The sequence below is a fragment of the Podarcis vaucheri genome (assembly GCF_965113315.1).
Source record: "Podarcis vaucheri genome assembly, chromosome: 1".
NCBI classification, from domain to species: domain Eukaryota; kingdom Metazoa; phylum Chordata; class Lepidosauria; order Squamata; family Lacertidae; genus Podarcis; species Podarcis vaucheri.
The window spans coordinates 91251866-91276961 of record NC_138759.1 but is presented as its reverse complement, the minus strand read 5'-3'; the positions used below and the strand labels follow the sequence as shown (position 1 = coordinate 91276961).

General features: G+C 43.2%; 1 long non-coding RNA gene across 1 annotated transcript in view; it reads left to right on the top strand.

The window, feature by feature from the left end:
* The first annotated feature begins 904 nt into the window (after positions 1-904).
* Positions 905-25096, top strand: part of LOC309541286 — a 37887-nt gene continuing 13695 nt past the window's right edge. The window contains exons 1-2 of the long non-coding RNA XR_014223689.1: positions 905-957; positions 16872-17110. This is a non-coding gene — a long non-coding RNA (uncharacterized lncRNA). The remainder of the gene's footprint in view (positions 958-16871; positions 17111-25096) is intronic.

Here is a 25096-nt window from a genome sequence, read left to right as displayed (position 1 = left end):
AAAAAGGACTGTATAATTCACAAGACCTTGACCATGATCAACACATGAATAATGAACTCAGACTCATATGTATTTTATAGCCCATTCCTAAGTATGTTTATTAGAAGTAAGTGTCATGGTTTTTCAAGGACTGTCCACTTGGAAGTAAATCTCATTGATTTGTTTGGTGTTTACTCCTAGGTAAGTGGATAAACAACTACATTGTTAGTCTATCTAATGGCCTACAGTTTTAAAGTAGGATAATATTTAGCTTAAAAACATGTAGCTGGGGATGATGTTACTTCTTCAGTGACAAATAGAGGGTACACAATATGCTTTTTAAAATAATCACAATGTTAGTATGTTGAAAAGGAATAGAAATTTGAGTCATCCCTGACTCTGATAGGATTCCCAGCAAGCTAGCTTAAAATACAACAGGAGTGACCTAAATAAATTGGGGCCCCATCCTAATTTGCTAAATTTGACCTAGATTCCAGGTACCTGCAGTGCCAGCTGTCTCACTTTGGTACCAGATTCTAGAGTTATTAATATACTCTGAATGTTAAAATCCTAAACATTTTAGTAGATGTCAAAGAGGCATGATGTGAACCCAATGGAAATGGCTTCTCTTTCTGTGTTGCAAACCTAAGACAGTGGAAGCAAGGTGAAATGTGTGCACTTAATGTTATGATTCAACTGTCAGACAATTACTGCTTTTCTTCTATCTGAGCCATTAGAAATAAACAGTGAAAGCCAGCAACTGGTTGCTTAAGACAGGGGCTGTAATTAAAAGTCTGATTCTTTCTGCATGTGTACGCAAGCAAGGAGCGTTAATTACTGATTAACAGGGGTTGAGATGAGCTTGGGCATGAGGCGAGACTGCCTTGTCCAGCCCAATACTGTAGAACATTTTTCACTAAGGAAACATGAAGAAGCAAGCTGAATTTATCCAACTTTCTATAGCATTGGAAACAGAAGGTAGGAATACATTTGGTAAAGTTCTTATAAACTAAGAAGCTGAATATACGAAAACACAGGGGCAGGAATTGGGACTAGCAGTAATGGAACAGAGGGAAGACAAATTCTGGGAACAGGTGGCCCAGGGTTTTAATGATGTGAGGTCATCCCAGGAAGCCTCAGTTCCTGCCTCTGATTGGGTTAAATCTTTCTCCAATATATTTGGTGCTCAAACTGAGCAATCACATGTCCCAGCAATGCATAAGGATTTCTGAAACCTAACTGAATGGCAACCATTCTCCTGTAATGACACAAAGGCCCTCATTTCTTGCCTGAAATCAAATAAAGCTCCTGGAGAAGATATGCTCCCACCTTGTGCTCTATAATGAATACATGGAATGATGGATGCCTATCCTGGCTGGCTTATTTACCACCATAAACAACAAGCGCCAAATGCCCTCTGGATGGAAAATGGGAATCATTTTCCTGATTTATAAGAAAATATATAAGAATGATCCACAAAACTGCCAGCCAATTAACATGCAAAATATCTCCTCAAAGCTATATTCATGGTATCTCCTTCCACATTGTTCATGAAGAACAAGTGGGGTTTAGAGGTCGACACAGTAACATTGAACAGTTTTTTACTCTGAACCATACTAAGAACAATAAGTCTTTATGTAGCCTTTATTGGCCTTTCTGCTGCATTTGACTCTATTATTTGAAACAGACTGTGGAAGAAACTTCAGATTGCCAACATCAACTGAAAACTTCTGCTATTGCTATACAAGGACACAGAAAATTTTAAGCTTGTATATTAATGATAGAGTGCCATATTTAGCCAATGCAAACTCACACTTCCAGTAATTAGGAAAAGAAAGATACTAATCTTAATGTATGCGGGTGATTTAGTGCTCATCTCTCTTTCTGGATTGGGCCTCACTAATCTCTTGGAGGTGTTCAGCATACTGTAAACAGGAAAGTCTATCTATAAATTACTTTAAGAATCAATATTGTGATTTTTGGCAGATACAGTCCTAGGAATGGATGGTGCTTGGATCAGCAAGCTATAGAACAGGCATAGGCAAACTCTGCCCTCCAGATGTTTTGAGACTACAATTCCCATCATCCTTGACCACTGGTCCTGTTAGCTAGGGATGATGGGAGTTGTAGTCCCAAAACATCTGGAGGGCCGAGTTTGCCTATGCCTGCTATAGAACAAACTCATTTATTTAGATATCTGGGTGTACTCTTTAATGAACCCTCTCTTGGAAGTGTCATATGGAAGCAGTGAAAGTCAAGGCACAGAAAACCACAGGGGCACTGATGAAGTTCTATTACAATAAGGAAAGGCTCTGAAGATATTTGGTAGCAAAATGCTTACTCAAATGTTCTATGGCATTGAAATTTGGGGCTCTGATTCAAACTCCATTTAAGTGCAGAAGCTCTACTTTGTACCATCAGGAATGCCAGTGGCTCTTCTTTGTACTGAATCCAGGTGGCCAACAATTAAGGTAAGAGTGTACTGTGCTCAGTTAAAGTTTATTTTTAAAATTGCTACTATGCCTATGGAGCATTCACTAGGGTTATGATATATGGAATTGGGTGGTAACCAACTCTGTTGGCTGATGCTTGGTCAATTTTGTGTGGCACCCGTGTTTGTGTGTAAAACTTTTTTTTTTTTACTCACTGTTACACCAGTCTGCAGAGCATCAAGGTTCTTAGGCAAAAGTCTCTCACTTCACTCACTTACCTAGAGATGCTATTCTGCAAAGCCTTCTGCATTTAGAAGGATGGCTGGGCCTGATCCTTCAAAACCACTAAGTCTAATCCCTAGCATATTTGCTTCTCACTGCAGGAAACAAAACAAAACAAAACAATCCTTTCCCATATCTGAGTTACAGTCTGATGCTCTTGAGATTCATTTGCACAATATGAAAACTTTGTGAATCTGTCCCACAAAACTGTCAAATGTTAGGGAAATCAAACCTATTGCACAGCAGCACATTATATCTGTGAATTTTATTTTCACTGCCATCAGGTAATACACTTTTGATCAAAGAAGACAGAGGAGGGCCTTCCAAGGAAACTCAGAAGTAGCACTGGTAGATAGCTATGTGCTCTCCCTACCAGATGTTCCCCAACAGGTAGGGGATGCTGACAGATAGATGACAGCTCTAGGCGATACACAGGCTGTCAAAATTTCCTTCTGGACAGACTGTGGTGTTCTCACCTATTTATGACAGTTCTGTTAAGCATATTTTAACTTCCATTTTAAGCTGTCTCCTGCAGACTCCATTTTAAGAAGTGGAAAAATGTAAGAGCGTAAGTTTACCCCTGACAAAAGAGATAGTGGTTTGTTCCCCTCCTAAATGTCAGTATCAGTGGCTGGATAGCTCAGTCAGCAGAGCATGAGACTCTTAATCCCAGGGTTGTGGGTTCAAGCCTCACATTGGGTGAAAGATTCCTGTAATTTAGTGGCTTGGACTAGACAATCTGCATGGCCCCTTCCAACTAACTCTACATTTATCTGTATTTACCCACAGATATAATCTGCCTCAATATTTGCCTAAATAATATGTACCTCCTTTTTCCCAGTTCCAATGTTTATTTCTTTGAAATCTTTATCTACACTCATGCATAGTCTACTTTGGCGCAGAAAGGACCCCTTTTCATTTTATTTCTTTTACAGAGCAAATGTCGCTAACTCATGGCAAGCACTTAAATACCTATGGTGTCTGTCCCTTCCCCTCTGATTCTAATGAATGACATAGCCACAACATCCAGAGCACTAAGGCCTTGGAGATCATGGGGAAAAGAAGGGTTCCCCTACCAAGGCATTTATGGTTGCTGTGAAGCTGAATAATATAATTTCTGCAAGAAAATATATTTTGAGCTTGTATTTTTCAAAGCATAGGCTTGCCAGTATCACTTTTTTATTTTAATATTTGGGTCCCTGTTCTCTGACAGCTTCGGAAGAGGAACTTTAGCTGTGTTGCAACCAGTGGCGTAGCGTGGGTTGTCAGCACCCGGGGCAAGGCAAGTAATTTGTGCCCCCTAACCCATGGATTTGCGCCCCCTAACCCATGGATTTGCACACCCTAACCCTGACCCCCAGATGTTGCCCCCGGTGGAGCCGGCCCCCCCTGCTCCCCCCATGCTATGCCACTCGCGAGCGCCTCCTAAGCATGTGCAGAGCGCCTCCCTCCGCCCCCGCCACGCGGAGCTCAGCCTGCGCGTGGGCAGGCCCTTTGCGTCACGCGCGCTTGGCAATCCCCGGCACCTCTCCTCTCCTCTCTCTCTCCCTGGAGAAATGAAGCGGTGACCCGACAAGGAGTAGCGAAGGATGGGCGTGTTTCATCCCTTATCCAGATGAGATCAAGGCGCCGGCAACGGGAAGGAGGTGGGGGAGAAGCAGGAGAAGGCCAGCTGGGGCTGCTCCAGACTCCCCCCCCCCCGAGGCACTGAGCCTGGGAGACGGGTAGCCAGCCAGGGCGCACCTACCCAACCTCGCCGCGCCCAGGCCCGCTGCTCTTTCCAGCTTCCTCCCGGCCGGGCCAGCGGCTCCACCTCTTCCTTTGCCTCTTTGAGCCGCTTAATTCCCAGCAAGCGATTAGCAGGCTCGGATCGGATCCTGCGGCAGGCAGTGCCTCCACCTCCTCCTACTCCTCCCGGCTTTGCTGCTGCGCGGCTCTTTTCTCTCCACCTACGGCGCACTGCGCCTTGGAGAGGTTCCCGCTTCCTCGAGGGGGGCCGGCCAAACAGAGACAATGACCCCCCACCCCAAACAAGCCTCAATTGCTTGTCCCTTCCCTCTGGACTCGCCCCCCCCCCGATGTTGCGCCCGGTGCGGCCAGCACCCCTGGCACCCCCCACGCTACGCCACTGGTTGCAACCACTGTAGTTTGGCCTTCCCTGAGAGCTGGTGACTGGCCCAAGATCACATAGTAAAATTGATGGCTTCCTACTCCACTCTCCCCACAAAGCATGGTTGGAAACAGAACCAATAGTCTGCTTCTGTTGTGATCCGTGCATAGGCAGATTCAGTGCTGGTGCCAGGCTACTTGGTGCCCTAGGCAAGGCTAACCAAGTGCACACCCACATCCTAAATAGTTAACTTCAGTTTTCAAAAACAGATGTCTTGTAGAAATGATAAACTTCTTCAAAATATAAAAGCAAAATATTACCAGAAATGTATAAGACATAACAAAAACTAATCTGTTACTTACTTCTAAGTAAATGTGTGTAGGACTTGGTTGTGAAGCTGTTTGTTTGTTTACTTTGACCCTCTTCCAATTTCCCTCCATTAACATTTCCACAGCTGGTCTAATTCCTGGTCTAATTACCAATGTTGAGTCCACATTTGTGTGTGTTTGTGTGTGTGTTTAAAGATCTGTATGGTATACTTAGAAGATTGCTTGCATTTTCATCCATGAATTTCTCTGACACTGAGACTTGATCCATAATTATGGGAGCCATCATCAGCCACATTATTTTAATTCCCCTTTTGCTAGCCTCTTTTTAATTAGGTCTATGTCTAGCCTTTTATACTCTTTTATTCTAAATTCAGCAGTCACGTCCCCCTGCTTTTGTATGTGTTGAGCTGGATTCTATTAAATACCCCATTGATTTTAAAATCCTGACTTTTAACATTTAAAAGTTTATATGCCTTTTGCTCCCTGGTATTTAGCAGAAGTGAGAATGTGAAATTTCCTCCCCACCCCCTTCCATTAAAGGGCAAGTATTTCTTTTATGGTCCAAATCCCCTGGATTTTGGGAGAACCTATTTCAGCAATGTCCTTCCAGAAGTTACTGGAGAAAAGAATCCCCTTCTAAGTAAAGGCTCCTTCAATGCTCTGCTGCGAGTAAAGCTCGGAAGTCCAGCTCCCAGGGCCTTTTGGTGGTTCCCTCATTGCGAGAAGTGAGGTTACAGGGAACCAGGCAGAGGGCCTTCTCAGTAGTGGCGCCTGCCCTGTGGAACGCCCTCCCATCAGATGTCAAGTAAATAAACAACAATCCGACATTTAGAAGACAGCCCTGTTTAGGGAAGTGTTTAATGTTTGATCGCATTTTTAATATTCTGTTGGGAGCTGCCCAGAGTGGCAGGGTATAAATATATTGTTGTTGTTGTTGTTGTTGTTGTTGTCGTCGTCATCATCATTACCATCATTATCATTATCATTATTTTAAATCAACCTAGCTAAGGACTTGCAGGGTAGGTTGAATGGCACACATTGCTCTATCCTCCAACACCTCAGCACCTCTGGCATCTACCAGCTAGCATCTGTCTCAGTCTGCCTAATGGTAGCACCCTCTTTCTTATTCCTTTACAAATGAAAAATATTCTCATTTGCTTAATGCTGACATTATCTAAGGCCCATCTTATGCTTTCATGCAGATGCTGTTTTTTAAAAAAATGTATGTCTTTGTTGGCACTCTATACATTAGAGTGTTTGTTGCTGTTGTTGTTTAATGAAAAATACTTGCTGCTTGTACCTGCTTGGTCCATAGATGCCTGTGCTTATCAGTGCAGGCACTCCTAGGGGTATCAGACACTGCATGAGTATGGGACAACATACAGGGTAAGTGGGATTTAAAAGTTATGCTGACTGTGAAAAGCGCAAACACGGATAAGTGCATTGTGGCTGTCTCCGCAGGGAGTAGGTCATAACATTCAAATCAGCCATACTGATGAGAAACAAAGGATTAGGACGCAAATGCATAAACGGGTAACTTCAAAATTACTAAAGCAAACATCAAGGAGTGAATTAGACTGTTGAGAAGGAAGGGATGGAATTGAAATGTTCAGCAGCAGTCAGGGCTGGATTTAGATGAAGAGAGCCCCTAGGCTACTCCACTTGTGAGGCCCCTCCCCTGCCGCAGGCCTGTGCAGGCCGGGTCTTCCTGTTATATACCTGCTGGGATTGACAAGGCATCTGACCCTCACTTGAATCCTTGAATCTCATAGCTCTCCTGACGAGTGCTTTGGTCTGCCCACCAGATACCAGGCACTCTACTATTCTAATTAGATCCCAGTGTTTTTGTTACAATCCCCTTCTCAATTAAGTAATCAATTTTAATCTAGAATTTAAATTCTCAAAACTTTCTTATTTGTTAATTTGAGCAAAGTAAACTACTGCTCTAACTTCATTACAAACAGTATTTCTACCTGCAACCCACTTGAACAAACCTGCTCCTCTTCCTTTCCCAGCTATTTTGTTGCCATTTGCAACTGTAACTGCCTTTGATTAGTTATCATTTAACTCTTGGGGAAAATAATTAGCATCACACGTCATGTGCATGGAAGTTGCAGAACCAATTAACCAGCTAGAAGGATTCCTGTTAATAGCACCAGTTTTCCTATAACTTGAGATTGCTGGATAGTTTTGATGAACTGCAAAAGCATTTTTAGTTTTCTTTCTGTTGCCACCCTGAACTTTTCTTTATTAGTACTACTTTGTTTTGTACGATTCCTTGCAAATGAAGGAAAACAACTTTTCTGCTCATATGTGTTGATAATATAATTTTGGTTACTGAGGACAAACAAGATTGTACAAAAACAAGATTGGATGCAGGCCTGGCCAGGACATAGGCGTCCTGACTGTGACAAAGGTGACCTGTGTGCTTGCTTGATTAAGAGCTGTTGGGAACTTCAAGGTCCTTTCTCTCCCTTCTTATGGTCTTTGTACTGGACCTGGAGACTTCAATAGAGAGCATTCCATATCAAGAAGGAGGGCAAGTGGGCACCCAATCAAATGACAGGGCAGGAGCTACACGGAACAGGGCCTTTTCACTGGTGGTGCCTATTGTATGCCTCGCTCTTTCCAGACCTGTTCTCTTTTGGCCTGTATTTTGGAATGCTCCAGGCTGAGCTGAAGCATTCCCTGCTTTCAGAATAGGGACTGCTGTTTGGTAGTACCAAATTGGTTAGCAGTCAGATTCTAGAGCTCCCTATTGGTGGCTCTTAGGTAATTCACAAAATACAGAGTCCATTCATAAAACACAGCGTTCATTCATAAAGCAGCAATATAAATCTCCATTGCTACATATTGGGTGTGTATTTCAGCGGTTGAATGTACAGGTTTATGGCCATGCTGTAGTGCTTATGTGACTGTGAATAAAAGGTGGCTGGGCTCATTGTCTCGGGGTTTGGGGGGGGGGAGGTGACAAAACTGATTTCCAATAAGTGCCCCCCTTTATTTCCATAACAAGTCCTTGAGTCTGTACTCTGAATAGTAACACCAGGGACCTAGAACGTGCAGGGCTTATCAGTCCAACCCTTGCACAGTCTCATCAGGGCTGATCTTAAGGCAATTGGAGGAATTTGGCCAAATCGGGGCAATCTAGATGGATTTTATTTATATCTATAAGATTTTGCAGACTTTGGCTGTGAACTGGGGCCCTACAAAAAAAAATTATTCAAGTTGTGTCCCAGTGCTTCAAATTGGGCCCCACTGGCTAGTCCTGAGTCTCATTGTTGCTGGGCCTGAGTTGCCCTGCCCTTGCATGAAGTCTTGGGTTTACAATTTTGGGATAGGGGAGTCTGTGGCAATGGGGAGCAGGCAGGCTGGCGAGGCCCCCTAGATTTAGAGGCCCAAGTTGTCCTGCCCTCTCATGAAGCCTTGGGTTTGCAATTTTACGAGAGGGGAGATTGCCTGCTGGGGAATGGGCTGGCCGGCGAGGCCCCCTAGATTTAGAGGCCTAGGCTTCAGCTTGCTTACCATATACATAAATCCAGCACTGGCGGCAGTTTTGCAACTCCTTCCAGCTCACTGTCAGAGCAAGTCCCCGGGGAAAAGGAAATGGATGGAATTAGACCATTAATGTCACAGAAAAGACTCAACGGCACCAGAGCCTCAGTGCAGTGAGTTGCCTGAGATCAGTGCAACTAGAGAGGCAATTGAGCTTGACAATTAGGATTGGCCAGTGAGTTTCTGACAACATGATTTTCAAAAATAGCAACGTAATCAACAATGGGACTGTTGTTTACTTTCTTTCTAGAAAACACTGGTGTTCTGATGCATGATGTGTGTCTCCCACAAGAGGTTTGTAGCACTGTGGTTGCCGTTCCATTGGAATTCTGTACCAAAAGAGCCTATATAGAAATAATACATTTATTTGGACCCTCCACTCCTATGCCTCCCTAATAGCTTTTGGGTCTGTCCTTCACCTCCCCAGCTTGCCTGCATTTCAATAGCTAAGGATTCTAGGTAGTGCTATTTTTCTAGAAAAAGAGGTGCTGGAACACTTCATGAACACCTTCTCTTATAATGGCAATGGCACCCACCTGAGAGGTGCCAGAACTCAGTTTTGGCAAGTTCCAGCTGGAAAAAAGCCCTGATTCTAGGTCAGTCAGAAGTGGGATTCTCACACAAATCCAAGCTTGCATTTTGTTAGGTTATATCATATTTAACAGCAAGAACAGAGGTCTCCATCTGCAAAAAAATAAAAGAGCCAAATAACTTTATTTATTTATTTATTAGCCCTGTGCTCAGAGAAACGTTCACACACTTGGTTAGGCATGGCCATGAAACCTATAAGACAGATTTATTAGGAGCAGGTCTTTCATTATCTAATTACAACACCCAATAATTGCACATCTTCAATAGTCAGGAGCAATTGATTTCCTCTGCCCCCCCCCCGGTCTCTTCAGCACTGCAGAGCTCTGTGCCACACATTCAAGTCAGGCACTTATTTATTTATGCATATGGCTTGCGTATCTCAAGGCTAAAGGCATACATTTTTAACAACTGAAATATTCCCAAAGGAAGGAGGATGGGGAAAGGTTCCTTTCTGAACCTCTCCTGCGCTATCCCTTGTTTATCTGCTCATTACGATGACTGAAAATGGATTTGTCAGGAGAAATGTAATTTAAGAAATGGAAACAGGAGCATATAGAGGGCATCTTGATAACTTAGCTGCAGTCACACACCTGTTTCCCCCCCTTGGTTTGTTGAGAATTCGTCCCCTCTCCGCTTAGTATCCCCCCTCCTTTCAAAACATGAAGAATCTTGCATGACTAGTCTGAATAAATAGTCATTCATTCCCTTATTTGGACACATTCTGATTCACAAAAAAACCAGGGCACCCCTAAGGGAGTTGAACAGTTGAACAGAACCTCTTCTGGCTCTCAGCACCTTCCAGGTGATCAGCTTTCAGAGCAGTACCGATATACAGAGAAAGAAACACCACACAGCTGACTGGTCCATTGCAATAAACTATTAGGACCTCTTGAATAGCCGTTGTGTTTGTTGTAATTGATTGGTTGATTGGTTAAATTCTATTAAATTCATCTGACAATCACAGGGTGGGTTACAATATAATAACAAAAAATGCATATGATAATAACAAACAAAAACTGTGACTGTGGAGACCAATTCTGAATTCACACATTCTTCCACAGTGGGGACATAGGTTTCCAGGCAGGAGTTGATCACAGTGAGGGTTTGCCAAGCATGTCTTCCTCTTAGCACGTTTCTCCCTTTCGTCCTGAGTTCAAGTGTCTTCAAAGCCCATGACACCTTTGGTAAAGACTGTTCTCCAATTGGAGCGCTTGCAGGCCAGTGTTTCCCAGTTGTCGCTGTTTATACTACATTTTTAAAAGATTTGCCTTGAGAGAGTATTTGAACCTCTTCTGTTGACCACCAGCATGACACTTTCCATTTTTAAGTTTGGTATAGAGTAGTTGCTTTGGAATAGTTGCCTATTCCTAGAGGTTACCTGTGCCTAGGTGGCAGAAGTTGGGCTAGTCCTGTGCAGATGATGGCACAGCTGGACTACTAGCTGAAGGCACTCTGTGCCAATGAGACCACCTAAGCCTCAAGCAACAGCAGTGGCTCCAGAAGTACCGCCAAGCTGAATACCCACTCCTTCAAAGGGAGTGTAAACCCATCAAGAACAGGCAACCTCCCATCCATCTGGTCTAGGGAACCACCCACTAACAGTGGGTCTTATCTGGGCTGAGCTGCAGTTTATTGGCTCTCATCTAGTCCACTACTGAGGTCCAGCACATCCATTGCCATATCTATAGATGTGAAGGAGAAATAGAGCTGTGTGTCATCGTTATATGGCAGGCAATGTATTCCAAGGCTCCAGATGGCCCCCAATCAGTGGTTTCATGTAAATGACAAACAGCATCTACAGCTAAACAGCATAGGGGATAAAATTGAACCCTGAGGAACCCAACTTTGAAACCTCCACGGGACCGAAGAGCACTTCCCAAGCATCACCCTCTGGAAATGACATCCAAATAGAATTGAAAGCCCCTGAGAGGTCAAGGAGAATTTAAAAATGACACATCTCTCTATTAACAGAGGTCATCATATGAGGTGACCAAAGCAGCTTCTGTGCCCAAACCAGGCCTAAAGCCTGATTGAAATGGATATAGAAAATGAGTTTCCTCCAAAAGCATCTGGATCTGGTCAGTGACTACCCACTCAAAAACCTTGCCCAAGAAGGGAAGATCAGAAACCGCTCAGTATTTACGTACTTAGATTTTCTGAATCCAGTGAAGGTTTCTGGAGGAGTGGCCTTACCACTGCCTGCTTCAAGCAAGCAGGGACCATCCCCTCTTGCAAGGAAGCATTAATCACCTCCCTAGCCTAGCCTGCTGTCCCCTTCCTGTTAGTTTTTATCAGCCAAGAGGCGCAAGGGTTCAGAGCTCATGTGGTCACCCTAGCAGCTGATCTAAGCACCTTGTCCCCATGTGTTTCCCCAAATCTGCCTGTCATTAAGCACTCTTATCTAGTTCTTTGAAGTGTGTTTTGTTCCTACTCCAGACTCCTGTGCAAGGTTTCTTCCCTGCTATAGAAAACACATATTAACCTCCTTCAGCAAGGCCAAATGGCCAGATACACCATAGAAAACAACCAATCCTCCATTAAGTGTGCATGACAAGCATGCTGCTGGTAAGGAAGAAACTTCTTGCCTTTAATTTGCTGGAAAGGCCTTGTAAGAGGAAGGCCTGTAGTTCACTGGTAGAGCACTTGCTTGCATGTAGAAGATCCCAGTCCAAACCCCAGCATTTCCAGATAGGGCTAGAATAGAGGCTCATCTGAAAATCTGAGAGCCGTTGTCAGTCAGTGTTGACAGTACTGAGCTAGATGAACCTATGGTTTGCCTCAGTATAAAACTCTAAAATACATGTTTTGGTCTCACAATCACAGACATGTACTTTCTCCATATTTCCAGGGTATCAGATACATGAGAATTTGATACGTCAGGGGTTTTAAAAATCTCCTATTCATCCCCCCACCCCAAGTGAGCATGTTTCTGGCTAATATAAGCTTCATAATATTTAGGCTGTTTATCACAAAATTCATGAAGTTATGTTTGGACTAAGCAAAACTTCCAGTACTTTTTAGTTCAGTTCTTTTCCCTCTTCCCCTTGACTAGCAGAAGCAGCATAAATTATGCAAAATGAGCCTATATATGTAAATATGCTAAAGATGCATAATTTAAATTAAAGAATGTGGCTTTTGTTGACATAGAATATAATCACCTTTGGAGAATAATTTGTTTTTAATTTTTTAAGGGTTCAGAACACACAGCTCTGGCCTCAATTGGAGCAGGCACTGGCTAAGATATGTACCTTTCAGTATTGAAATTTGCCTGTCACTTCTGCCTTTAAAGGTATTGGTAGAATTTCCAGCCTCAATATAAACAGAGTTCTTTCATTTTAATTTTAAGAGAAGAAGAAACGAAAGGAATAAGGAAAGAAGGCAGGGGGTCAAAGGGATGGGAGAAAAATGAACACTGAGATAAGGAAATGAAGAATGGAAGGCAATTCGGTAGGAAAGGAATTCAGAGAGTGGCAAAAAAGTTTTTACTCCTACAATGCAATCCAGAGGTATAACAAAATAATGGTGATGAAACTGATTTTTTAAAAAATTGGTGAGAACAATGCACTTAGATTAATGGCTGCTGATCTAAGAGGTGCCATTGACTTCAGTAATATGTGATGGAAAGACAGAGAAATGAAGGGAAGAATCAAAGGCGAGTATCAGAAGAAAGTGAGAATCAAAAGCAGCAAGGAAGGAAAGAAGGACTCAAAGCAAATAACTGGAGGAGCCTTTGGAGGACATAAGCCTTTGAAGTCCCAGTATGTTTACTCAGAGCAAAGCCTGTGTGACAGTTGCTGTCTTGTGTATACTGCTCCCGGCGCTCTGGGCCTGTCACTTTGCAAACAGTCCTGTCACCAACTAACACAAAAATAGCATGTGTTGGTCCATCTCCATTCTTCACTTATCATAAAGCCAAATAACTATTTGCAAGCGATAGCCATCCTCGGTGTTGTTGGTCTGCAGATAATCTGGAAGGTGGCATATGGAAAAGGATGACATTCTCGCCAACCCTGATTTCTTTGTCACGGCGCTATGGCTAAAAGAAAACCTTTCACTGAAAACAGAACTTATTCCTTGACAGTTACTCTTCAGTTTCAGAATCCTTTTTTTCATTAATGGCACAGCTTCTACAATCTTGCTACTACCATGGATTTCATGAGCATCTCATTGTTTGATCCCCAAAGGATAGATCTTTTTGTGAGACACCTTCATCCACTTCCCTCGCCTAAAAGTCCAAGAGCTATGGAGATAGAGAAGGGGAAGGTGGAAGAGGTGGAAGTAGGTGCTCTCATAGCCCTGATAGAGCATTTTTTCCTTGCCAGGAAGGTATATGGGCAAGTGCACCAACTAGGGTAAGGACCTAGGACAAGGACCACCTGAAAGGGTCTGGGCCCACTCAAAGTTCTGTGGGGCATGCTTCCATCATCTGTGCAAGCTACAGGGTATATGCACAACATCCCAGCAGGCCCCTGCAGCATGTGCGAGTAACATCAGCATGCCCTGAAGCATGTGCACATGGCACAAGCACACCACGGGACGTGATGACATCATGTGTACTTGGTGCAAGGCATGCACACGCAGCATGCTGGCATCAAGTAGCCCTGGAAAGGAGGGGAGGCAGCACACGTGTGTTTGGGAAAAAATGATGTGAATATTCACCAACAGGGACGTTTTCTAATTCGGCCCTCAGTCTGCATCCTGACCACAGTGTGTGTGAAAGTCCATAGCCTCAATCCAAAAAAAGGTCTTGTGTGGCACTTCTTAAAAGTTCTCTTAGCCCCCCCCCCTCCAAGAAAGGCAGGAGGCCTCTGAATACCAGTTGCTGTGAATCACAAGTTGGGAGGATGCTGCTGCATTCAGGTCTTGCTTGTGGGCTTCCCATCTTATTGCCCACAGGATGCTGGACCAGATGGGGCTTGGGTCTGATCCATAGGGGCTCTTCATGTGTACTCATTCAGAGAGAATGGGTGATATCTCTACATGTTGTGCTCCTGCTGTCTTAAGATAGCAATTGTATGCTGCATGTTTCTTCTGGTTCTATCCTGCAATTCCCCCCTTCAGTAGCTTTCAAGCTCCAAAATCCTGGAATTATTCAGCACTTTATAAGGCATCCTTTCCATCCATGATAAGATATAATGGCAGATGAGTATCCCTGGAAGACAGTTTGCCCATGTGCACCCCACTTTCAGAGCAGTGTAATTATTATTATTATTATTATTATTATTATTATTATTATTATTATTATTTGTACCCCACCCATCTGACTGGGTTTCCTCAGCAACTCTGGGCGGCTCCCAACAGAAATAATAATAATAATAATAATAATGTGATAAAACATCAAACATTAAAAGCTGCCCTAAATAGGGCTGCCTTCAGATGTCTTCTAAAAGTCAGATAGTTATTTATTTCCTTGACATCTGATGGGAGGGCATTCCACAAGGCGGGCGCCACTACAGAGAAGGCCCTCTGCCTGGTCTATGAGAAGTCTATGAGCAATGGTCAAGGTTTCAAATTCCTTTACTCATTGGGGGTTGAAGGTGCTAACTAATAAACAGAATATTAGTTCTATTTAGAAATATACAAGCAAGGCATATTGGAAACAGACACTCCTACAGCAGGCAGGCAATATGCTCACCTTAGAAAGAGCACCTGCAATCCCATATTATTCAAAGAGGTTAGCTCTGTGGAGTGTCACCTTTCCTAAAGTACAGTAAATAAGTATTGAATTCCAAAAGCAAAAAAGGGCTTCCCAACAATCCAGAAAAACAACTCTGTGGTTGTGAACAACACATTTGTTGCCCAGTCATAGTGATCAAGGTGGCCAAACACATCACCACCATGAATTGCAGTTTCACTGCCTCCTGAAATCTTGCCTAGACAATAGCTCTGTAAAATGAATTGCTTTCTTGAACATTTCTGCCCATAAATCTGAGGTTTTATCACATTAACAAGAGAACATGGGAAGTCTATGGAGTTCATTTATCCATAAATAACATGATCCATAAAGCCTAATTTCTCTTACTATGACAAAAGTGATTGTTAATAAACACTTGTGATCTGATCTGTGCTTTCAGGGATATTTATGCAGATGCTCAGTATGTTGCAAAAAATCTGGTTAGGTTCATTGCAATGTTCATGAATAATACATAGGTTTAGCAAGTGAGATTTTTTTAAAAAGCCAGTCAGGAGGAAAATGCCCTGGTCTGGGATGGAACAGTGAGGAAGGCAAAGGGGGAAAGGCTGCCTTAATCCCAATGTACTTTGTCTTTCAGAGGGGGACCCTGAACAACAATACCTGTCCATGACATCTATTGCTATTTGTGGCTGTCAGTCCCAGGAGATTGATGATACTGGACGTGGCTGGTGATTTCATCTTCACTCTTCATCGTTCCATTCAGCAAAGCTCTTTGAATTGGACAAACCTGGCAGCTAATCATTGAAAGGCCCTTGGAGCATCAATACTGCCCTGTCATTTGTATTGATGGCAAGTGTTACTGCTTGAAAGTGAAATCAAAGAGGGACAAGGCAGACTGGAGACTTTGGAATGATAAACCTGAGTTAGATTTAAAAAGATATGAGGTTGGAGAGAGCCAGACCTCAACTACCTTGCTTCCACTCTCTCTCCCTCTCTCTCATCCCCTTTTCTCCCAGTCCCTCTCATTAGACTCCTTCTACCTGATGGCTACATCTGAGATGAGTCTGCTTCCCCAGGACCGAATGTACCTTGAAGCCATATTGTTGCATGTTGATTGCATTCAAGCAATCAATCTAACATCAAGACTATCAATGGCTACTAGCTAGGATAGACAGAATGGCTATACTCTGCCTCCATGGTCAGAGGCAATATGTTTCTGAATGCCAGTTACTGGAAACTACAGGAGGGGAAAGTTGTTTTGCTCAGGTCCTGCTTGCTGGTCTGGCTTTCTATGGGCATCTGGTTGTCAACTTTGAGAACAGGATGCTAAACTAGATGGGCCACTAGCCAAATCAACCAAGGCTTGTTGTACATTCTTATGCAGTTTGGCACTGAATGGTTGTGTGTCAAAGTCTTCAGTGACTTGGCATGTGAATTTTGAGGTGGTATATGAAGGAAGACAGGTCATAGGTGAGGGTAATTCGCACGGCAGACAGTGAGGAGCCATTTAAAAGAGAAAGAGACTTTGGATACTTGAGAGTGGTGGAGAAGGATGACCAAAGGTCATGAACAGAGCTGGGGGTGTAAGAAGGCATAATATTCCATTGCACACTATTTTTATCGTTTGCAGAACTGTCTCCTTTCCACTGCAGTTTGTGTTATACTAAAAAACTATGTTACTCATTGCACTGTCTGTTGGGGGCAAATTACAAAACTTACATAATTTATGTAATTAATTTCTTAAATTATACGTATGACATTGTCATTATGTTATTCCAATGCAAAGGAAACACAACACAAAGGGTGGCGGGGGGGGGGGACACACAATCAATTACAAATCATTTGAGGACTGGAAGCAGCAACAACAGCAAATAACAAACATATTCACTGGATTGATTTCCATTCCAGACATGGGATAAATAAGCAAAAATTGCCCATTTCATATTCTGGTTTGTCAGAATTCTTCAACATCCCTAATGACATCTGAGAGATAAGTAGGGAGGCACAGGCATAGAGAGATTTGAAGGGAAGCAAGTCCTCCTCATCCCTCCAGGATCCTGAAATGCCTTGGAAGTCATTGTGAGAAATGAAGGAGGGGAATCGCGTGGTCTGAACAATGAGAGGAGCAAGCAAAGAACTTGTGGACCTACCTGTTTCCAGGGAAAAGCTGTCCACAAAATGCAACATATTGCTCAGGGTAAGCAGCCATGATACTGTATAAATGCTCCTTTTATTTGTATTAATTCTATTTCTCCTTTTGGTCTTTTTCTGCTTTGTTTTATAAGCACTCAGCGTATTGCACAGTGTTATAGCACACTATCATTTTTAAACCATTAAATGTTAACTTCATTTTCTTGTATGAATTATGCTTCCCTCTTTTAGGTTTGTAATGAAAAATAAGTACAGGTTATGCAAGCAATAACCTCCGTGTAAGCAGCAGCTATCTTTTTTAAACGGTTTATTATGCCACAGTCTGGTACTCCATTAAATATAGATTACAGACTGTTGAATAAATGAATATCAACGAAGCAGCCCCAGCCTTCTGTACATATCAATGCAAATAATGAATCATGGCATCTCATGAAAATGTATAACAGAGGAGAGCAGGTCAAGAAGTAATTACACATTTGTCTAATCTCATGCTTCTTGCACTCAAAGCAGGCTGAAAATGCATCACTGGTGAGAAAAAGAAGCAAGAAAGCAAAGGTGCTGCTGACCTCTCTTTGCGGGGAGGAAAGGACTAAAGAAAATGAGCTAGTTCTGCTCATATATTTTTGGTGGGGTGTTGTTGTTTTTTGTAAACTCACATATTTATTTTAGTCACTACAGAAGCAGTTTGCAAGCTGATAGCTCTCGGGATGTGCCATGGGTTCATATAGACCATGGGTGATAGATATTGAAGGCCGAGTTTAGATTTGAAATGGGATGTTTATAAAGTCAAAATTGCCAACTCTTTGGCATCAGGAGTCTCAGGAGTCACTAGAAATTTTAAAAAGCATATTCTCCTGGAAACGCTCTTTCAGAGGGAGCTACACTGGGCACAACCACAGTGTTATCGTAGACTAAAATACCAGCAAGCATATTACAGAATCTTGAGTTGGAAGGGAGCATAAAGGCATTTTGGTGGCCTTCCAGATTCTGCTTAAATAGCTCTTAGGAAGGAAAGTCTATCACCTTCCATAGTAGCCTGCTTCACAGCTCACTTAACGTTTAGCAGAAATCCCTTTTATCTTATTTGCAGACATTGGTTTGGCTTCCATCCTTAGTCTATGTGATAGCCCATCAAATATTTGAAGATGGTATTCTATGGCCAGATGATGATGATGGTGACAATGGTGATGTTTAGGAGAAGGATTTTCCCAACCTTCACTCTAATGTCCCAGGGTGGGTTACAACAATTTTAAAATACAGTTTAAGAACTTACAATTAAAAAACACAATTACAAAGAATAGGATGGGTCCTGAAAGTGGGGTGTCAAAGGCCAGGGTAAAGAGGTCTGTCTCTAGCCTTCACCAAAAACTGTATAATAACATTTCCATATGCACATTTGTGGGGAGGGAGTTTCACGACAGAGAATGTCCTCTCCTGGGCCACTGCCACCTGAGCTTCTGAAGGCAGCAGAATAACTTAGAAGTCTCTTCTGCCAATCATAGCACTGGAGAAAGTCTGTAGGGAAGGAAATGGTTTTTCAGATATTTGGGACCTAAGCAGTTTAGGGCATTAAACACAAATGTGAGGATATTGAATTGGGCCCAGAAATGAACTGGCAACAAACAAAGTTTTTTTAAAAAACCCCACAAAAAACACTAGATATATGTGATGGAATCCCAGCCAGTAATCTAGCTGATTGATTTTGAACCAGATGAAGTTTCTGAGTCTTCTTCAGGGGCAGCCTCATGCAGAGCACATTGCAGTAATCCAGTCTGAAAGTTACCAGAGCATGGAACATAGTGGCTAAGTCATTTGGGTGCAAACAGGGAGTAGCTGGCAAACCAGCTGGAGCCACCAAGCATCACATGCAACCATAGCTTAGTGCGACCGCTTGGCCCCTCCTTGCTTGTTCTGTTGCTACACTGTGCTAAGCCAAGCTATGGTGTAGCTTACCATGTCACCTGAACTTGGGCTCATGGTTTAACTTCCTGGACTGACCGCAAACTGCAAACCATGGGATTTTTTGTTGTTTGTTAAATGTATTGCACCCCGTTCACTAGCATTTCCCAGGGCAGATGACAATTTAAAATTCAGAATTAAAATTGGTTAAAACATATTGAAACAAATGTTCGCTACAGTTCGTGGTTAGTCTGGAGAGAGCTAAACCATGTGCCTGGGGTCAGATGGCATGGACTATATTTGCATCATCCCTGAGCATTTTTCAAGCTGGTTGGGAGTTGGATTCCCGTGACATCTGGGCCAGAGGTTAGCAACCCCTGCTGCACTAGACAGATACAGAGTGGTCTGACTTTGTATATATGCTTACATTAATAAAAATATGATTTCATTAGTATATAAAAAAGTGATTTGTGATCATGTTGACAGAAGGTAATTGTGATTTTTGAAAGCAGCTGAGATAGCAGTAAAAGTCACCCATAAAAACTAAAATATAAATTAAGTTTTCTTCTTCATCTGCTACTGGACTACTGTACAGAGGTCCAGTAAAGATACACATTTGCTTAGCTGTGACTCTGCAAAAAATCACAGTAACATTCGGTATAAAAATACTTAATGTGCTCATTTCACTGGGTAGCTTATATGACTGGTTCTTCTATTTAAAATTCAGCTGCTGAATTATCTCAAAACACAGCATGCAGCAACTCTTGGATGAGGTAAATAAGAAAATGCTGAAAGTAATGACTAAATCGATAGGGCCTGTGCCCTGAAGTATGTTTAGAGTGTCTTATGTGAAATATCAATAGTTATTTATAAAGTGCAATGACTTATTTAACTTTCAAAGAGTAGCCAGAAGATGCGGGGTGTGGGGGGAGAGAATTGAATTTCATACTGAGGCATATACTTGCCCATCGAAACTGTTCTGTAACAAGCACATGTTATTTGGGTTCAATGAAACCGGTGAACTATTTCAGATGATGTCCCTGTTTCAACAATAAAGCTGTAAGGGGACCAAGTACAAGACAATTTTATATGAGCAGCAATTGGTTTCTTGCTTGTCTGAACTCAGTTTGAGGCACATGCTGTCATAGGCTCTAATAGTGAACTCAGAGGGTGAGTGCTGAGAGAAGCAGAGCCCAAAGGGAAATACTGAGAAACAAGAGGGAGGTAAGAGCATACTGAAACCTGAGATATGCAGAAGTACAAGCAATCTTAAGTGGGTGAGGGGATGTAAGGGGATGAACTTCCTCCAAAACAGTCCACTGAGGACTGAGCAGTAGCTATGGGATATTAAATATCAGTGGGGAAATTGAAAACCAGAGGCTGGGATGCCTTCCTTATGTTCCTACAGCTTATACTATCTGAAGGAGGGTCTTCCTGGCTGGCAGGAACCCTGAACAGGTGTTTACACTTACTAGAAGTTGAGGATACAGTGGTACCTCGGGTTACATACGCTTCAGGTTACATACGCTTCAGGTTACAGACTCCGCTAACCCAGAAATAGTGCTTCAGGTTAAGAACTTTGCTTCAGGATGAGAACAGAAATTGTGCTCTAGCGGCACAGCAGCAGCAAGTGGCCCCATTAGCTAAAGTGGTGCTTCAGGTTAAGAACAGTTTCAGGTTAAGTACGGACCTCCGGAACGAATTAAGTACTTAACTCAAGGTATCACTGTACATTACAGCATTTACTGACAGGTCCCACCCATGTTGTCATAAGCTGAAAAAGGATGCAAAGATCTAATCATTAATTCTGGGTTGCGTCCAAAGTAGTGCTAACATGAACATTCCACCACCATGAGCATTTATTCTTGTTCAATTGAACATTTTCCTCCTCTCCTCCCACCGTACACACCCCAAATGCTCTAGGGGTTCCAGAGCAGATTTGGCAATGATGTAGGACTCGCTTGAGGGGGAGAGAAGGAATGGATTGGGTACCACCTTTTGCCTCTATCCTCCATGCTCTTCTCAGTGAAACGTCCTGTGTTCTTAGGAGCACGGAGTGTTTTCTTCATCAGAGGCATTCTGGATTTAGGGAGTCAGCTTTAGGGGGAAGGGGCTTCTAGTCCATCACACAGCAATGTTCTACCATGCAAAGTGCATATTGTGGTGGGGCACAGCCACCCTCACATCACAGGCATCACATAGCGGGAAGGGTAGGACAGTGCCAATGACAAGGCTGCACAGACAAACTAGTGGAGCCAGTCCAGTGCTCCTGCCAGTACATCTGTAAAGCCATGACCTCACTGCTGCCCTGCCTCCACCCAAGCCTGTCCTGTTCAAACAAGCTGAAGAGATGCTGCTGATGAGAGGAGGGTGGCTCTTCTGTTCTACTGCACTGGCAACTACTGAAAATAAAATTTTGAGTGAAAACCACAGAGCTTTTTCCATTTGTACATTAGCTTTTCCATATATATGTGTGTGTGTGTGTGTGTGTGTGTGTGTGTCCCATGCTTTTCAACACTTTCTATTAACTGTACGCTTTAAACTTCAGCCTTTAAATAGTTACAGGACCAACTGACATAAAGAATTAAGGGGGTGATTTCTCAAGTCAAATAATAAAAAGTTCAACATGCAATAACAGATCTGTGGGAGCCATTCCATACAACCAAGTCATAACATGCCATTTCAGTTATCATTACATGATGAACTTATCTGAATTAGAACCGAAGAGTGATTTCACATAGATTCAGCATTCAGTTACATTTGACAATGTCATTGACAATCTGAGTTTCAAACATTTCCATATATATCTTTAAAAAGTTAATTCTGGTTCCTTACAAAATGAGACTACACTTTCAGGAAAAAAACAAAGCCTTAAATTATTAGAATATACAAGTGGAGTTTTTTTGTAAGCAAACTTGGTATAAGCTGGAGCTGATAAATTAATTATTGGGTGGAAGAACAGAAAACCCAATTACATCCTAAGTTATGTATGATCCAGAAAACCTATCAGACCTTTTCTTTATAACAGAGAATGCCAAGTACTTTGAAGAAATTCAGACTGTGTTCATAGAGTTTTATGATTAATCAAGAATTTAACATTTCAAAACACTGTTTCATTTATTTGTAATTTCCCCAAATAGCTCTTTTTTCTACTGATCATTAGGGTTTCTTTTAATGGCTGTAAGGAAATTCTTTTATGTTTTCTTCTTCTTCCCTAATATGCTAAGAAAGGAAATGTGGGTATGCAAAAGAAAGGAAAGAACAGTGGGAGGAATGGGAGTTTAAAAGGTTGTATAATAATATACGAAACATCAATGTATGTAAGATGAAGGGTCCAATCCTTCCATAGTTCAGCACTATTAAGTCCCATTGATTTCAAATGGGGAAAAGTAAGCACATCATCAACTTTCCCATTAAAATCAATGGCATTTAAATGTGCTTAATTTTGGTGGATCTTGCTCAAAACCCCAGGATCCAAAGTCTCATTTGCAATGTTCTTCTAATGTGCAGCAGCTTTTAAGCTCAGCAAAACTTCCGCTGCCTTTCCTCTATTTGCAAGTTCCCCACATGCCTCCTAAATCTGTTCTGGGAATGGTCTAAAGCCTCAGAGGAGCGCATAGGGGCATGCAGTGCTAGGAAAGTCAGGGGAAGTTCCATCGCATTAGCATAACTACTTTGCTGGATACTACCCAAGATCTCTATATGAGAGGTCTTGTTTGGTGCATGGAACAGCCCCATAAAATGGCATTGATGTATCACTAAGGGATGCCTTCCTTCAGGTAGGTAGCCATGTTGGTCTGACACAGTCGAAATAAATAAATATAAAAATTAAAAATTTTCCAGTAGCACCTTAGAGACCAACTAAGTTTGTTATGGGTACAGTGGTACCTTGGGTTAAGTACTTAATTCGTTCCGGAGGTCCGTACTCAACCTGAAACTGTTCTTAACCTGAAGCACCACTTTAGTTAATGGGGCCTCCTGCTGCCGCCGTGCCGCCGGAGCATGATTTCTGTTGCGTGTTGAGTCACAGTAGCCCCCCAATAATTCACACTTCACACATCAATTTTTGTTTAAGGTTTTTGGCATAATTTTGGCCACAACTTTATTCAAATACAAAAATGTGAGTGGTTGCTTAGGCACTGGTTCCGACTATCTGTCCTTGCCCTCAGGGACAGTGCTGGCCTTCCGGATACCAGCGGAAGCCAGTGTGGGAAACAAGTATTGGGTGAGAAATAAAGCTGGGCACCAGACCATTACTTCTCACCCTCATGTTCCTGTGGGGCTTGCACGGCCCAAGTCCGACTCCGGGGACAAGGACGAAAGAATGGCAAGCCCCTGGATTTCCTTTAACGGAATTCCCATTCGCATCATTTGGAGGGGTAGGCACTTACCCCTCCAAGCACCAATTTAACCAGTGCCTAACCGCCATGGAGCCCTCAGCTCACCGCCAAACCACTCACAGCCCCAACCAAGACCTCAGCTTGGTCACCACCGCACCAATCCAATCCTCATTCCCTGAAGCGGAAAGGTGCATGCCATCAGCTTGGAAAAAGGATGGCCTCTCAAAAAGAATCTCGGGGTGGGAAATTGCATCGCCACCAGCTCCAAAACTTTTTTGACCACAGCAGAATTGATGCGTTTTCTGGCCCTTTCAGTGGCAGCCGGGCAACGACTGCCCTTCCAAACGCAGCGTTGCAAAAGCTTTGACCAAAAAATTTTCGCTGTCGGCACCATTGCACGCAGCGTCTCCAGGTCACCCAAAATTGCAGCACGTAGTGACAAACAGTCCATGGGCACCAGGTCGTTCTCACCAAGCTGCACCACAATAGCAGCTGGCGGCCCCTCCAGGGGCAACTGCCTCCGGATACTTGGCAGGAACTCCGACCAGCGCATCCCACGTCTGGACAGCCAAGACAAGCGAATATGTGGAGGAAAGCCGAAATCTGGACCCAATCCAGATTGCCGTGCTGCGATGCCAGCCCAATGGACGATACTGTGCCCCACAATCCAAACACGGGTCACCGCTAAACCTGATAAATAAGATGAAACAAGCAAAAATTGTAAGACACCAATAATGTTAACGAACATAATCTTTGAATGCATTCGATTTCCAACGACCTGTATTTTATTTCCACTGCCTTATTAACATGCTTTCCGGCCTTCTTGGTGGTACGTTTGTCTAGGCATTGGTTCCCGACTAGCTGCACCTGACCTCAGCAGGGCAGCACTGACGACTGGGCCCCACCATATCGTCAGTACCAGCAAACATTGTGGGGGAGCAATGAATCCCAAGGCAATCGCATCCCGCCAGGTGTCGTTCCCCATAGGGGAAAGATGCACCCCATCTGCCCTAAAGAGGGCAATAGCCTTGAAGAAAAATTAGGAGGGTGCAATATTACAGAACCACCTAAAGCAAGGACCTATTTTATTTTATTTGTTATTTTATTTACTTTATTTATTTTATTCTATTATCCACTGCCTTATTAACATGCTTTCTGGCCTGCTCGGTGGTAGTTTGTCTAGGCATTGGTTCCCGACTAGCTGCACCTGACCTCAGCAGGGCAGCACTGACGACTGGGCCCCACCATATCGTCAGTTCCAGTAAACAGCATGGGGGAGGAATGAACCAGGATCAGACTCAAGCTCACCCCAAATGCTCCCAGGGACTCTTGCATGGCCCTACCCCTCAAAAGGGTTCGACAAAAGCATGGCGAATCCTTGGATTCCCTTAATGGAACATCTTTGCGCATTGGAGGGGACAGGTGCTCCAACCCCCCCTCCAGACCACCTTGAACCAATGCCTTAAATTATTTTGAGTCCAGGGAGAGCTGCCATCAACTCAATCCAAGCCCTCTTGCATGCAGGAATGCAAACTTATGCTGGAGGAAGACAGCAAACATTCTCGCCCAGCTGTACCACCAGCACTGCGGGAAGACCTGCACAGGTCACACTCGACCGCACCAAAGGAAGGATCTCCTCCCAAAGCATTCCCCATCTGGACATCCAGTATATGTTCACATGGGCAGGAAGACTGAGATGACGCCCCAGTCCAAACCCGTCAACATGCTTGCCAGCCTAGTGTACAATGCTGTGGCCCAAATGTGCACAGCTGCTCCTATGAAAAAAGGAAACA